A 17,004-nucleotide genomic window follows, 5' to 3' on the forward strand; every position below is an offset into this window, starting at 1 on the left:
AGCCCAGTAGTCCAGTAGTCCAGTAGCCCAGTTGCCCAGTAGCCCAGTAGTCCAGTAATCCAGTAGCCCAGTAGCCCAGGAGCCCAGTAGTCCAGTAGTCCAGTAGCCCAGTAGCCCAGTAGCCCAGTAGCTCAGTAGCCCAGCGGTGGGGAATAGAGACCTCGCTTGCATCGCAAATGGCAACCTATTCCCTACGTAGTGCACTATTTTAGATAGGGCCCTATTCGCAACGTAGTGCACTATTTTCCTCTCTCTTCTCCCAACCCTCCTCTCCTCTCTCTCCACCTCTCTTCTCTTGACCCTCCTCTCACCTCTCCACCTCTCCTCTCTCTTCTCTTCACCTCTCCTCTCTCTTCTCCCTACCCTCCTCTCCCCTGTCTCCACCTCTCCTATCTCTCCACCCTCCTCTCCCGTCTCCTCTCTCTCCACCTCTCCTCTCTCTACCCTCCTCTCCCCTGTCTCCAACTCTCCTCTCTCTTCTCACCACTCTCCTCTCTCCAGTCTCCACCTCCATTCTCCCCTCTCTCTTCTCCCCACCCTCTTCTCCATACTCTCCCTACCCTTCTCTCCCCTGTCTCCAACTCCCCTCTCCCCCATCCTCCTCTTCCCAGCCTTATTGTAATGATGCCACAGCCTTGGTCTCCCCATAATAAGACCTTGAATCAAGTAGTTGATTTCAATAAATAAATAAACATGGTGTCCAAGCCGACGTAATACCAGCAGAGCACAGGCAAGGTCACCGTCTCACCGTGTTTTACCGCACCTCACATCGTACCTCACACACACCTCACATCGTACCTCACTCACACCTCACATCGTACCTCACTCACACCTCACATCGTACCTCAAACTCACTCCTCACATCGTACCTCACTCACACCTCACATCGTACCTCAAACTCACACCTCACATCGTACCTCACACCACACCTCACATCATACCTCACACCACACCTCACATCATACCTCACTCACACCTCACATCGTACCTCACTCACACCTCACATCGTACCTCACTCACACCTCACATCGTACCTCAAACTCACTTCTCACATCGTACCTCACTCACACCTCACATCGTACCTCAAACTCACACCTCACATCGTACCTCACACCACACCTCACATCATACCTCACACCACACCTCACATCATACCTCACTCACACCTCACATCGTACCTCACTCACACCTCACATCGTACCTCACTCACACCTCACATCGTACCTCCCTCACACCTCACATCGTACCTCACACTCACACCACACCATGCATCCTTGTCTATGAGGAGGGAACACACCTCGGCCTGTGAAATATTATATACTGGTACATACAGACAACAGAGCTGGCGCAGCGATGCAGCACCAATCTGGAGGAGGAGAGAAGAGCCCATGCTTGTTTGTAGCCTGCCAGATAGACTGAGTCTAAATAAGAAAAGCAACACGGCCCAGTGAACATGTGATTGTTTATATGTCTCCCTCACTCTCCTCTCTTTTCCTTTTCCCAAAAAGGACAAAAACCCATTGTTGGTAGTCTGCTGTGTGTGTGTGTGTGTGTGTGTGTGTGTGTGTGTGTGTGTGTGTGTGTGTGTGTGTGTGTGTGTGTGTGTGTGTGTGTGTGTGTGTGTGTGTGTGTGTGTGTATGTTTATGTATGTGTGTGTGCAAGTAAAACAAAAAATGGCTTAAAGGGCACTTCCTGATTTGGCCTCGTTTTGAAGATTGCTCATTAAGAAATGCAGCGTCATGACTGAAGCCAAACAAGGGTGTGGTTTGATGTGGGTGTGGTTTGATGTGGGTGTGGTTTGATGTGGGTGTGTTCTGTTAGCATACAGTACCCTGACAGGTAATGTCGTTTGTCCCTCCTGCGTCACCGTAGCAACATAGACACAAAATAGTCACTTCCTTAGCCTCTCTTGGGGAGGGGGCAGTATTTTGAATTTTGGATGAATGAGGTGCCCAATGTAAACTGCCTGTTACTCAGGCCCAGAAGCTAGGATATGCATTTGCATGGGCGTATTGGATAGAAAACACTCTAAAGTTTCCAAAACTGTTAAAATATTGTCTGTGAGTATAACAGAACTGATATGGCAGGCAAAAACCTGAGGGAAATCCATCCAGGAAGTGGCAATCTTTTGAATTGATTGTTTTTCCAAAGCCTATCCACCATATAAATGGATGGGACCTAGATTGCAGTTCCTATGGCTTCCACTAGATGTCAACAGTTTTTAGACATTGTTTCAGGCTTTTATTCTGAAAAATGAGTAAAAATGACAACATTATCTGAGTGGTCGGTCGAATGAACCAGAGCTTTTTGCGCTCGTGACCGGGATGCGCCCTCTGTTCTTTTTCCTTTGTATTGAATACACTATTGTCCGGTTGAAATATTATCAATTATAAAGACAATAGACAACCTGAGGATTAATAAAATATATCGTTTGACATGATTCGACAAAATTTACCAGTACTATTTGGATCTGTTCGTCTGCCTGTTGTGACGGCCTTTAAGCCAGTGGATTACTGAACAAAACGCACCAACAAAACAGATTTTTTGGGATATAAAGAGGGACTTTATCGAACAAAACAAACATTTATTGTGTAACTGGGAGTCTTGTGAGTGCAACCGTATGAAGATCATCAAAGGTAAGTGATTAATTTTATCTCTATTTCTGACTTTTGTGACTAATCTACTTGGCTGGAAAATGTTTGTATGCTTTTGTAAGCGGGGCGCTGTTCTCAGATAATCGCATGGTATGCTGGATTAACCTGCTAGGGCTAGGGGGCAGTATTGACACGGCCGGATAAAAAATGTACCCGATTTAATCTGGTTACTACTCCTGCCCAGAAACTAGAATATGCATATAATTATTAGCTTTGGATAGAAAACACTCCAAAGTTTCTAAAACTGTTTGAATGGTGTCTGTGAGTATAACAGAACTCATTTGGCAGGCCAAAACCTTAGAAGATTCCATGCAGGAAGTGCCCTGCCTGACAATTTCTTGCCCTTCTTGATTATCTCTATCCATTACAGAGGATCTCAGCTGTTACGTGACACTTCCTACGGCTCCCATGGGCTCTCAGAAGGCGGCAAAAAGCTGAATCGTGGCTTTGCAGGCTCTGGCTGAAAAAAAGTAGCGCGTTTGGGTAGTGGCTGGTTACAGTACTGTGAGACTCAGGCGCGTGCCCGAGTCGACCTCATGCTTTGTTTTCTTTCGTCTGTTTACCTAAACGCAGATTCCCGGTTGGAATATTATCGCTTTTTTATGAGAAAAATGGCATAAAAATGGATTTTAAACAGCGGTTGACATGCTTCGAAGTACGGTAAACGAATATTTAGAATTTTTTTGTCACGAATTGCGCCATGCTCGTGACCCTTATTTACACTTCGGATAGTGTCTTGAACGCACGAACAAAACGCCGCTATTTGGATATAACGATGGATTATTTTGGACCAAACCAACATTTGTTATTGAAGTAGCAGTCCTGGGAGTGCATTCTGACGAAGAACACCAAAGGTAATCAAACTTTTGTAATAGTAAATCGGAGTTTGGTCAGGGCTAAACTTGGTGGGTGTCTAAATAGCTAGCCGTGATGGCTGGGCTATGTACTCAGAATATTGCAAAATGTGCTTTCACCGAAAAGCTATTTTAAAATCGGACACCTCGATTGCACAAAGGAGTTCTGTATCTATAATTCTTAAAATAATTGTTATGTTTTTTGTGAACGTTTATCGTGAGTAATTTAGTAAATTCACCGGAGGTTTGCGGGGGGTATGCTAGTTCTGAACGTCACATGCTAATGTAAAAAGCTGGTTTTTGATATAAATATGAACTTGATTGAACAAAACATGCATGTATTGTATAACATAATGTCCTAGGTGTGTCATCTGATGAAGATCATCAAAGGTTAGTGCTGCATTTAGCTGTCTTCTGGGTTTTTGTGACATTATATGCTAGCTTGAAAAATGGGTGTCTGATTATTTCTGGCTGGGTACTCTGCTGACATAATCTAATGTTTTGCTTTCGTTGTAAAGCCTTTTTGAAATCGGACAGTGTGGTTAGATTAACGAGAGTCTTGTCTTTAAAATGGTGTAAAATAGTCATATGTTTGAGAAATTGAAGTAATAGCATTTCTAAGGTATTTGAAAATCGCGCCACGGGATTACACTGGCTGTTGCGTAGGTGGGACGATTTCGTCCCACCTAGCCCAGAGAGGTTAACAAAAAGTGAATCTTTAAGCCGATGTATAACACTTGTATGTTTTATGAATTTTTCTTATGAGTATTTCTGTATTTTGAATTTCGCGCTCTGCAATTTCACCGGATATTGTCGAGGTGGGACGCTACCGTCCCACCTGCCCATAAGAAGTTATAATAGTCAGAATGAAATCAGATAAATCAAGAAATCTGTAATTAATTAACAAGATGCTTGCGAATGGATTTTGGAATGTTGGCAAGTTGCAGTTGGGATAAAAGTGTGTTCTGATCATCTCAATTCTAATTTGACTGACACTATCAAACACATCAGCAAGTGGCCACTCCATAAAGGGCTTAGGGCCAAGGGTTATTTCAACATAACATTGGCAGCGTGTTTCAAAGAAGTCTGATGTGCTGCGTGATGGGCAGGTCTGTCTCACTGTCTTAGAGGTTCTGGCTGCTTTGATTGGATAGAGCGCGCACAACTGCCTCTCTCCTGTTAGTGGGCACTGGGCGTACATGATCGTAACCCAACCCTCCAGTAAGTCGTGACCAACTAACTAACAAAAGTCTGTTTTTGGACGAGACTGACTTTATGACCAAAATTATTCTATTTACACTTTCTAGTCCATTTTGACATTAGAATTAAAGCTTCTCATTCATATCGATGCCACACAGGCCGTTTAAAACTCGAGAAGTCGGTTCTAAGGGGCAGTTGACCTTTAAGCATTGAATCTAGACGGCGGATGAACGGGCGGGAGAACGGGCGGGCGGGCGGGCGGGCGGGCGAACGGAATCATTAGAGACACAGCAGAATAAAAGCAAATCTCCACTCTTCCTAATGACTGGGATGAAAGCAACGGTTAATTGTTGTCTACACCGGCCACATTATTTCATTCTAATTACCCTGTCAGATGGAGGGAGGGTGGGAGGGTGAGAGAGAGAGAGAGAGAAAGAGAGGGAGAAAGAGAGAGAGAGGGAGGCTGTGTATCAGGGTGCATGGACACAAATGTATGGACGCACGCACACACACACACACACACACACACACACACACACACACACACACACACACACACACACACACACACACACACACACACACACACACACACACACACACACACACACACACACACACACACAAGCACACACAAGCACACACAACCTTGTCTGCCTCACTCAGCAGAAGCACAATGGAATTGATCACCTGGCTCGTGGAAGAGAGTGAGAGAGCATGAGAGAGAGAGAGAGAGAGAGAGAGAGCGGTAAAGAGAGAGGCAGGGAGAGAGGGAGGGCAGGCCGAGAGGCTTTGTATCAGGGTGCATGTACAGAAACACACAAATTCTAGAACCACCTAAAAGGAAGTGATTCACAAACCTTCCAATACAAAGTCATCACCTACAGAGAGATGAACCTGAAGAAGTGTCCCCTAAGCAAGCTGGTCCTGGGGCTCTGTTCACAAACACACCCCACAGAGCCCCAGGACAGCAACACAATTAGACCCAACCACATCATGAGACAACAAAAAGACACACATATTTCCTTCAGGTTACACAGACCCACAAAGAATTCCCAAACAAACCCAATTTTAATAAACGTTCATATCTATTGGGTGAAATACTAACATGTACAATCACAGCAGCGAGATTTGTGACCTGTTGCCACAGGAAAAGAAAAGGGCAACCAGTGAAGAACAAACACCATTGTAAATACAACCCTTCTCCATCACCTTATTCAGGCAAGCATAGCAGAACTTTCCACCTCCTCCTCCACCTCCCCTCCACCTCCCCTCCACCTCCTCACATTAATCCATTGTCTCACAGCTGTTGCTTAGTCTCCTTCCATAGTGAATGACTGGTTTAGCCCAACACAGACTGGAGAAGCTAATGATGCTAACGGTTTATACCTGTTCTAATGGGCCTGTGCTAATGGGCCTGTGCTAATGGGCCTGGGGTGCAGATTAAATGTACTATAAACAACTTTTTTTTCTCTGTGTGTGTGTGTGTGTGTGTGTGTGTGTGTGTGTGTGTGTGTGTGTGTGTGTGTGTGTGTGTGTGTGTGTGTGAGAGAGAGAGAACTGCTCCCTTACAGGCTAATGACACAGTCTTCTTTTACTAAATAAACACTGTAGTAAATGAACTTTAATCAGCCCACTAATGAATTGGCATCAAGGGGAGACTACAATAGAAGCTTTAGCTGTCCTCTCTATCCCCCTCTGATACCATTACTACTCACATGTTCATCTCAACACTGATTTGTTATTGTAAATTACATGGAGGAATTATAATTACACACAACCTGAAAGGCCAAATGGTGGAAGATCCGAGAGAGCGGGATGGAATGGAGCCTTATGGAATAGAATGTTAGTAGCTTCCGACTGACATGATTCCCTGTTCTGTTAGGAATGCTGCTGCAGCATGATGGAAAGATGGGGGTTCTACCTGGAAGGCTGCGGCTTCTAGAAGAGGTGATTAGGCAGATGAAGGAAGGTATCATTAAAAGTCCATTAGCGAACCCCTGATGTACGTCTCGCTTCTCGAGAGAAACACACACACAGATATAGAAGAGCACTGTCCACGCACGCACGCATGCACACACCTGAACCAAGGGTGTGTGTGTCTGGGGGGAGGTGTGTGTGTGTGTGTGATGTACAGTAACGACTTGTTTAAGAGACACTCTGGGACGGAAAGAACCCTCTTTGGTGTGTGTGTGTGTGTGTGTGTGTGTGTGTGTGTGTGTGTGTGTGTGTGTGTGTGTGTGTGTGTGTGTGTGTGTGTGTGTGTGTGTGTGTGTGTGTGTGTGTGTGTGTGTGTGTGTGTGGGTGTGTGTGCGCTACGGTAAGGATTCATTTTAGACCCTACCTCCAGGAGAGTGACTGTAAGGACCCTCTTGCGGCTGGCTCTCTAAGTGCCTGGTTATTAATTAAACATAGCGATGGCACTGGGGACATTATATTAGCCTGTTTCTCGCAGTGTGGTGCAAAATGAACAGGCTTCTGAAGCGACTGGGGCACAGCTGGTGTCTAGTGGAAGCCATCCCGGCTCTCTGTGTCATGCTGTATTCATGTGCTCCTTGGAAATCGGAATTAAGAAATGTTTTCACGAACTGACTCAGGACAAAACCTCATTGATACTGTATACCTGAAGCCTGGTGTTTTGGAATTTGGAATTTGGAATCTCATATTTCAGATCATTCCAAGACATGAAAGCAAAAACAGCATTCTGGAGTTTCCCTGTCGGATAGTTTAGGAGTTTCCGATATTCTGAGAGAGCTATCAAACACTTTAATGGTAAAGGATGCTGCAATGCATGCAGGGAGGTCTCAAGCCCTCTGTGATATATTTGAGGTAAGCGTTGGGATCTGTTTCAAAAGGCACCCTATTCCCTATATAGTGCATTACTTTAGACCAGGGCCCTGTTCCCTATATAGTGCATTACTTTAGACCAGGGCCCTATTCACTATATAGCACTACTTTTTACTAGGGCCCATATGCCTTTGGTGGAAAGTAGTTAGGTTACATTTCAAATGTAAAAATACAACTAAAATGGTTTGCCATTTGGGACATAGACATTGAGATTAGAGATTTCCGACACATGGTTGTGAGAATGAGAGAATTGAATCCGTGAAATGGTGCTTTGAATCCCAATTACCAGTCTACCATTAAGCCCTCATACTCATCGCTTTAATTTCCTCCTAAATGTGTTTCTCTAATTATGAATTAAAATCAAATAAGGTTGGGTAATGAAACCATTTTGTTATTTCTTTGTATTCATATTGTCTTTATGTGCCTGCGTCTGTACAGTAGCACCCGACCACGTCGCTAAGAGTTCTTCTGAGATGTCGGTTTCACTTTATTTCTGATGAGGACCTAAATTGTCACAATAAGGACCGTTAAAAGGAAGCTTTCAATTGTTGTGTTCCCCTGATTATAACCTCCTCGTGTGTTGCAATGCCTCGTCATTGCCTGGCTTTTTCTATAATGTTCCAATATCCCCTTTCTGCTATAATGGAAAGAAATTCCATTTAATATAATGCCTGGCTATTGCCTTTGTTTGCATTGTGGCGGTGCTCAAACGGAGTCGTAATGGCACATTGAGCCAGTCGCTCATTGCTACATTTAAAGGCAATGGGAGAGAGCGGCACTGGAACCCATTGTGGGGATGGCAAAGCCCTGATGGAATCTGGGACGCAGTACTTCAGGTCTGCCCACAACGATTAATCCTTGAGACTGGACCATCGACAAAGAGGATGTGTGTGTGTGTGTGTGTGTGTGTGTGTGTGTGTGTGTGTGTGTGTGTGTGTGTGTGTGTGTGTGTGTGTGTGTGTGTGTGTGTGTGTGTGTGTGTGTGTGTGTGTGTAGACTCTGACAAGATGACATGTCCCTCGTATCCTGTCCCACCACCCTGGAGACAACTGAACAACCACAACTAGCTAACCAAACTGCTCAGCTGCCTTGTCTGTGACTAAAGTATCGAACCAAAGAACCAAAAGTAACTTTTCAAGCCTTAACTTTCCCCGTGAAACTGATTGGACAGTTTGAGTTTCCAAGTGTCTAAAGTACAAAAAAAAAGGGCAAAAAATGTGACTTTGTTTTGACGGACCAACTTGTCCGAGCTCGGTCCTCCTCTTCAGGGTCTGTGTCAGTGTAGTCCTTCAGACAACAGGGTAAGACGCACTCTGAGCATCGTTGATTGTAGTGAGTTCTACCAGATTGTCTGTCTCTTCTAATCCCTCGCTCCTCTCTCAGTGTCTCTGGTTAATTGTGGTGCAGGACTCAGTGCCTTGGAGACTTCACTAAGTGACCGGGGAGTGTTACTGGGGAGTTAGAGTACCAGGCTTCACACACACACACACACACACACACACACACACACACACACACACACACACACACACACACACACACACACACACACACACCAAATCTGTCCCTGACTGGATCCTGTCGCCCTACACACACCTAATGAGGATAAAGTCCCTTTTAAACACAGTGCTGAGGAATACCATTAATCGTGTCTCCATTGCGGGACCCTTCCATCTCCTCTACCTCTCCCCACATCAAGGCCTCCGATTCTGGGCACGGCCAGGGGGACAGGCACCGCCCGCTATGGAACAAAGCCCTGGCCGAAAGGGAGCAAATGTTGGGCTCCATTTGAGAACCAGGAGACGGGGGAGAAATGTCCAGCCTCTTAGTATTTTAAATGTTACAGTGTAGTAGAATATATGTACTGGCTGCCATTAGTAACACTGTACTGTAAAGAGTGGTCTTACCAAGCTGTAGAGCAACAAATACCATGGGTTGATCTCTCTCTCTCTCTCTCTCTCTCTCTCTCTCTCTCTCTCTCTCTCTCTCTCTCTCTCTCTCTCATGGCATGTTGTTTATTTGTGTTCTCGCTCGCTCTGTCGTTCTTTCTTCTACTCACACTCTCTCCCTTCTGTGTACTCTGTCTCTCTGTTTGTTCTACTCACACTATCTCCCTTCTGTATACTCTGTCTCTCTGTATACTCTGTCTTCTACTCATCTAACATTATGTGGGAGTGAGAAGCTAAACTGACTCTGTGCTCTATGGGGAATTCTTGGTCATTTTGTTGGAATTTTAAACAACATGACTGAATTGCAGTAGTCTAACCACTAGGCTATCTGCCGCCCCAAGGAGTGGGTACATAGGAGTGGGTACAAGATGCCTATTGGGCTGTAAGGCCAGAAGTGAAGAAAACAGCCTGAGACCAGCAGAGTTAGAAGTCTATAGTACGGGCCAGTCCTAAGTTCCTCCAGGAACAAAAAAATGATGAAATAAGTAAGAACAAGTTCCCGCAGACATCTGATACAGTGTCAGATGTTTCCTTTCACAAAGCAGAGAATAAAACAACTTTTCTAGAATCATTCTGTAATTCTAGAACAGTCTTGTGACTGAACCGTGTTCTGTTCTGAGAACTGCTACAGCGTTAACAGTCTTGGGAATTCAAACACGCCTTGTGACATGTCCTCTCTCTCTCTCTCCAAGGAGCGTTTAAGGACGACGGCCCTATAGAGGTCCAGGAGATGAAAAATTCATATCTGTCCCTAATTTGAGGAGGAGAGGGTATGTAGAGGTTAGAAGGGGGATCATTTAGGCCCCCTCTCTAAAAAGTGTGACGGGGCTCATACATCTTTAATGGGGACAGGACGATCTCTAAAGTGACACTTGATGTACCTGTAGAGCTAAGGCTTACACAAAACACAAGCAGGGAGAATGAGATGATTGAAACATGGTCGACTCAACACTGGTGTTTTGTTATAAAGGCCTGTGTGTTCTGAACACTGAGAACACACTGGTATGTAGACCAACAGTGTTACTATAGTAGGCCTGTGTGCTGGGAAACCTTGGTATTGTACGGGTGAGGTCTTGTGATGCCTAATTTCTCACTTGAAACATGTAACAGCTCGCTACTCACCCCAAACATTTGCCTGAGGTCTGGATCTCTGAAGCGGAATGGGATGTTGGAGACATGTAACCGCTTGGGCTGCTGCTTCTCTGACGAATCACACTGCTGCAGGTGGAGCTGATGGGAAACCTCCGTCTGCGCAACCTCGTCTGCCTGCTGCAGGAAAACACAGACCACAACACGACAAAACATTAGTTCCTAGCTAAACAGACATCTTAATCTTGGTTATTGTAAAGAATAACAGATAGGGTGGAGGTAGGGGAGAGTTTCAGGATCACTGAGGGTGACAGAAAGGAAAGGAACATCAGTCAAGTCTGAAAGGGATTGACAGAAAGAGAAAAAGGGAGATTGATTGAAAGAGAAAGATTGAGTGAGTGTGAGAGTGATATGAATCTCCACTAGGTATGACTCACACTGTTTTCCCCTGAAACACGATGGTTTTAAATAATAAAGAAGCATTTCATATTAAACTGCCTCTGTCCTTCTAAGAGTGTGTGAATAATGTTGTAGGGTGCATCACAAACGACACGCTTTTCCCCTCTGGGCCTCGTTCAATTAGTGCACTATAAAATGAATTGGGACGCAGACTCTATGTCTTAGTCATAGTGTAGTGTGAGGTATGAATGTCGTTTGGCATTCTCTCTGCTCCCCTGACATAGGAGATAAGGAAGCTGTTTGGGAGGAGTGGACACACATTTAACAACTTAAACATGTCTACACTACTGTATGTATTATACAAACAGATAGAGAGAGGAGAGGGAGAAGAGGGAGAGAGGGAAAGACAGACAGAGACAGGGAGAGAGAGAGAGAGAGAGTGATGAGAAAGAGCGAGCGAGAGGAGAGAGTGTAGAGAAAGATGGAGAGTGAGAGAAAGAGAGAGACATACAGAGAGAGAGAGGGGAGAGTAAAAGAGCGAAAGAGGGGAGAGAGAGAGAGCGAGGGATACCCTCCAGTCCTCCTCTCCTCCCCCAGACCCCATGTGATCATCTGTCCATTACGGGCAGAAAGTGGCAGCGATGCTCTCCAGGTCGCCAGGAGTGACGGCCCTTTTAGGTGTCGCCGTGACAACCGCCATTTACTTCATTGTTATCAGAGTAACCGTGACGACGGGGATCCCTGTCACCAACACCCGGGTGACCACTCTAAACTGGCCCTGAGATAAGACAGACACACGGCCCCCTGGGAAACGGAGTTGAATTGAGAGGAAACGAGTGGTGGCTAGCGGCACTTTAAATCAGCTCATAGTGATGGCTTGAAACATGGTTTCTTTAAAACCTTTTCATTCACTCCATTAAAGCTATTAATCCTCCCCCACCAGCCTCCTCTGAAGGACCTTCCCTGGGTACCAGTCTGTTTAGCTAACATTCCAGTCCTTGTACTCCATGTGACATGCCAAAGATGTTTAGTGTGACAGGAGTGGCAAGGATAACAAACTGTTACCCAGACTGTCCTCAACCCCTACCACATATTAACTATCAATGCAGGATGTGGGTTAATCCTACCACATATTAACTATCAATGCAGGATGTGGGTTAATCCTACCACATATTAACTATCAATTCAGGATGTGGGTTAATCCTACCACATATTAACTATCAATGCAGGATGTGGGTTAATCCTACCACATATTAACTATCAATGCAGGATGTGGGTTAATCCTACCACATTTTAACTATCAATGCAGGATGTGGGTTAATCCTACCACATGTTAACTATCAATTCAGGATGTGGGTTAATCCTACCACATATTAACTATCAATTCAGGATGTGGGTTAATCCTACCACATGTTAACTATCAATGCAGGATGTGGGTTAATCCCATCAGATGAAACTATCAATGCAGGATGTGGGTTAATCCTACCAGATATTAACTATCAATGCAGGATGTGGGTTAATCCTACCACATGTTAACTATCAATTCAGGATGTGGGTTAATCCTACCACATATTAACTATCAATTCAGGATGTGGGTTAATCCTACCACATATTAACTATCAATTCAGGATGTGGGTTAATCCCATCAGATGAAACTATCAATGCAGGATGTGGGTTAATCCTACCACATGTTAACTATCACTGCAGGATGTGGGTTAATCCTACCACATATTAACTATCAATTCAGGATGTGGGTTAATCCCATCAGATGAAACTATCAATGCAGGATGTGGGTTAATCCTACCACATATTAACTATCAATGCAGGATGTGGGTTAATCCTACCACATGTTAACTATCAATTCAGGATGTGGGTTAATCCTATCAAATGAAACTATCAATGCAGGATGTGGGTTAATTATACCACATATTAACTATCAATGCAGGATGTGGGTTAATCCTACCACATATTAACTATCAATGCAGGATGTGGGTTAATCCTACCACATGTTAACTATCAATTCAGGATGTGGGTTAATCCTATCAGATGAAACTATCAATTCAGGATGTGGGTTAATCCTACCACATGTTAACTATCAATTCAGGATGTGGGTTAATCCTACCACATGTTAACTATCAATGCAGGATGTGGGTTAATCCTACCACATATTAACTATCAATTCAGGATGTGGGTTAATCCTACCACATATTAACTATCAATTCAGGATGTGGGTTAATCCTACCACATGTAAACTATCAATGCAGGATGTGGGTTAATCCTACCACATATTAACTATCAATTCAGGATGTGGGTTAATCCTATCAGATGAAACTATCAATGCAGGATGTGGGTTAATCCTACCACATGTTAACTATCAATTCAGGATGTGGGTTAATCCTACCACATATTAACTATCAATTCAGGATGTGGGTTAATCCTACCACATGTTAACTATCAAAGCAGGATGTGGGTTAATCCTATCAGATGAAACTATCAATGCAGGATGTGGGTTAATCCTATCAGATGAAACTATCAATGCAGGATGTGGGTTAATCCTATCAGATGAAACTATCAATGCAGGATGTGGGTTAATCCTACCACATATTAACTATCAATGCAGGATGTGGGTTAATCCTACCACATATTAACTATCAATGCAGGATGTGGGTTAATCCTACCACATATTAACTATCAATGCAGGATGTGGGTTAATCCTACCACATATTAACTATCAATGCAGGATGTGGGTTAATCCTACCACATGTTAACTATCAATGCAGGATGTGGGTTAATCCTGTCAGATGAAACTATCAATGCAGGATGTGGGTTAATCCTACCACATATTAACTATCAATGCAGGATGTGGGTTAATCCTATCAGATGAAACTATCAATGCAGGATGTGGGTTAATCCTACCACATATTAACTATCAATGCAGGATGTGGGTTAATCCTATCAGATGAAACTATCAATGCAGGATGTGGGTTAATACTATCAGATGAAACTATCAATGCAGGATGTGGGTTAATCCTACCAGATGAAACTATCAATGCAGGATGTGGGTTAATCCTACCACATATTAACTATCAATGCAGGATGTGGGTTAATCCTATCAGATGAAACTATCAATGCAGGATGTGGGTTAATCCTATCAGATGAAACTATCAATGCAGGATGTGGGTTAATCCTACCACATATTAACTATCAATGCAGGATGTGGGTTAATCCTATCAGATGAAACTATCAATGCAGGATGTGGGTTAATACTATCAGATGAAACTATCAATGCAGGATGTGGGTTAATCCTATCAGATGAAACTATCAATGCAGGATGTGGGTTAATACTATCAGATGAAACTATCAATGCAGGATGTGGGTTGATCCTACCAGATGAAACTATCAATGCAGGATGTGGGTTAATCCTATCAGATGAAACTATCAATGCAGGATGTGGGTTAATCCTATCAGATGAAACTATCAATGCAGGATGTGGGTTAATCCTACCAGATGAAACTATCAATGCAGGATGTGGGTTAATCCTACCAGATGGTAAACGTTCCATTATCAGTAGGTATTTGTTAATGAACTCCATTTACTTTGTTTATGTTGGAAAAGCTCCACCCTGTTCTCATAGGAGGGAGCAACTATGGTAGGAGAGAGATGAAGTCAAAGAAAAAAAGAGATGGAGTGAGAATACGAGAAAGAAAGAGAAAGAGACAGGGAAAGACAGAGAGAGAATGAGAAAGGAAAAGAGAGAAAGAGAGCGAGCAAGAGAGAGAGAGAGAGTCAGAGAGAGAGAGAGTGATAGAGAGAGAGAAGAATGAGAGAGAGAGTAAGAGAGAGAGAGAGAGAGAGAGAGAGAGAGAGAGAGAGAGAGAGAGAGAGAGAGAGAGAGAGAGAGAGAGAGAGAGAGAAAGCGAAGATGAGAGAAGAGAGAGAATCCAAAGACTGAAAGAGAGAGACTGGAAGACAGAGTGTGTGTGAGAGAGAGAGAGAAAGAGAGAGAGAGAGAGTAAGAGAGAGCGAGTGCTAGAGGGAGAGAGAAGAAAGAGAGAGAGAGAGAGAGAGAGAGAGAGAGAGAGAGAGAGAGAGAGAGAGAGAGAGAGAGAGAGAGAGAAAGCGAAGATGAGAGAAAAGAGAGAATCCAGAGACTGAAAGAGAGAGACTGGAAGACAGAGTGTGTGTGAGAGAGAGAGAGAGTGAGAAAGAAAGAGGGAGAGAGAGAGAGAGTAAGAGAGAGAGAGCGAGTGAGAAAGAAAGATGGAGAGACAGAGAGAGAGAGAGAGAGAGAGAGAGAGAGAGAGAGAGAGAAAGATAGAGAGAAAGATAGAGAGAAAGTGAAACCAAAAGCGAAGATAAGAGAGGAGAGACAATCGAGAGACTGGAGGAGAGAGACTGGAAGACAGAGTGTGTGTGAGAGAGAGAGAGAGTGAGAAAGAAAGAAAGAAAGAAAGAAAGAGGGAGAGAGAGAGAGAGAGTAAGAGAGAGAGAGCGAGTGAGAAAGAAAGATGGAGAGACAGAGAGAGAGAGAGAGAGAGAGAGAGAGAGAGAGTGAGAAAGAAAGAGGGAGAGAGAGAGTGTTAGAGGGAGAGAGAGAAGAAAGAGAGAGAGAGAGAGAAATAGAGGGAGAGAGAGAGAAGAAAGAGAGAGTGAGAGTAAGAGAGAGAGAGAAAGACGGAAGAGAGAGAGAAGAAAGAGAGCGAGAGAGAGAGAGAAGAAAGAGAGAGAGTGAGAGTAAGAAAGAGAGAGAGAGAAGCATGAGGAGTTGTACATAATGCATTACGATAAAATTCAGGAGGAGGGATGAAAAGATGAAGCTCCATTTACAAATACAGGAGGAGAGAGAGAGAATGATGGAGGGGGAGAAAGAGAAATATATGAAAGAGAGGAGGAGAGAGAGACAGACAGAGGAAAAAAGAGAGAGAGATAGAGAGTGAGAGAGAGAGAGAGAGAGAGGGAGGTAAAAAGAGTGTAAGTGATAATTGAGGTCTATCCTGTGTGTGTGTGTGTGTGTGTGTGTGTGTGTGTGTGTGTGTGTGTGTGTGTGTGTGTGTGTGTGTGTGTGTGTGTGTGTGTGTGTGTGTGTGTGTGTGTGTGTGTGTGTGTGTGTGTGTGTGCGTGTGTGTGCGTGTGTGTGCGTGTGTGTGCGTGTGTGTGTGTGTGTGTGTGTGCGTGTGTTTGGAGCCATGACAGATACTCTGTAGCAGGGTTAGGCAACAGACGGCCTGTGGGCAAAAACCGACCCTCTATAATTTTTTGGGTGCCCCCAAACTTTTGTGGTAAAAAAAGACCGTAACATCAACATTAATTAAGCAAAATTCCTTTAATGTGTTCCCAAGTATTCCCACGATAAACCCAGACGTGATCGTGTCTCAATGTTGTCAAGGTATGAAATTATTGTTCTTTTTAAATACAATCTGGTTTAGGGATCATTTGTGATCAATTTGCACTGTACAAATTACTATAAATATGTGTTCCGAACCCCCAGTCATCTGTTCTGACTAAAGTCGTCCTGCGGCTGAATCTAGTTGCCTACCCCTACCCTATGGAATGTTAGTCCTGCCCCTTTAAAGTCGTCCTGCGGCTGAATCTAGTTGCCTACCCCTACCCTATGGGCTGTTAGTCCTGCCCCTTTAAAGTCGTCCTGCGGCTGAATCTAGTTGCCTCCCCCGACCCTATGGGCTGTTAGTCCTGCCCCTTTAAAGTCATCCTGCGGCTGAATCTAGTTGCCTCCCCCTACCCTATGGGCTGTTAGTCCTGCCCCTTTAAAGTCGTCCAGCGGCTGAATCTAGTTGCCTACCCCTACCCTATGGGCTGTTAGTCCTGCCCCTTTACATTACCAAGGGAGACGGGTGAGAGAAGGGTGAGAGAAGGGACAGCTGGGACAATTACCCCTCTGTCTGTGGCCATCCATCTGCACCATACAGCACCAAACCCCCACGGCCCTACGTGTGTGTGTGTGTGTGTGTGTGTGTGTGTGTGTGTGTGTGTGTGTGTGTGTGTGTGTGTGT

General features: G+C 44.3%; 1 pseudogene; it reads right to left on the reverse strand.

Annotated features, from left to right (window-relative positions):
- Window positions 1–17,004, reverse strand: part of LOC106589866 (RNA binding protein fox-1 homolog 3-like) — an 891,320-nt pseudogene that overhangs the window by 83,749 nt on the left and 790,567 nt on the right.

This window comes from Salmo salar, chromosome ssa28 (assembly GCF_905237065.1).
Source record: "Salmo salar chromosome ssa28, Ssal_v3.1, whole genome shotgun sequence".
In the NCBI taxonomy this organism is placed as follows: domain Eukaryota; kingdom Metazoa; phylum Chordata; class Actinopteri; order Salmoniformes; family Salmonidae; genus Salmo; species Salmo salar.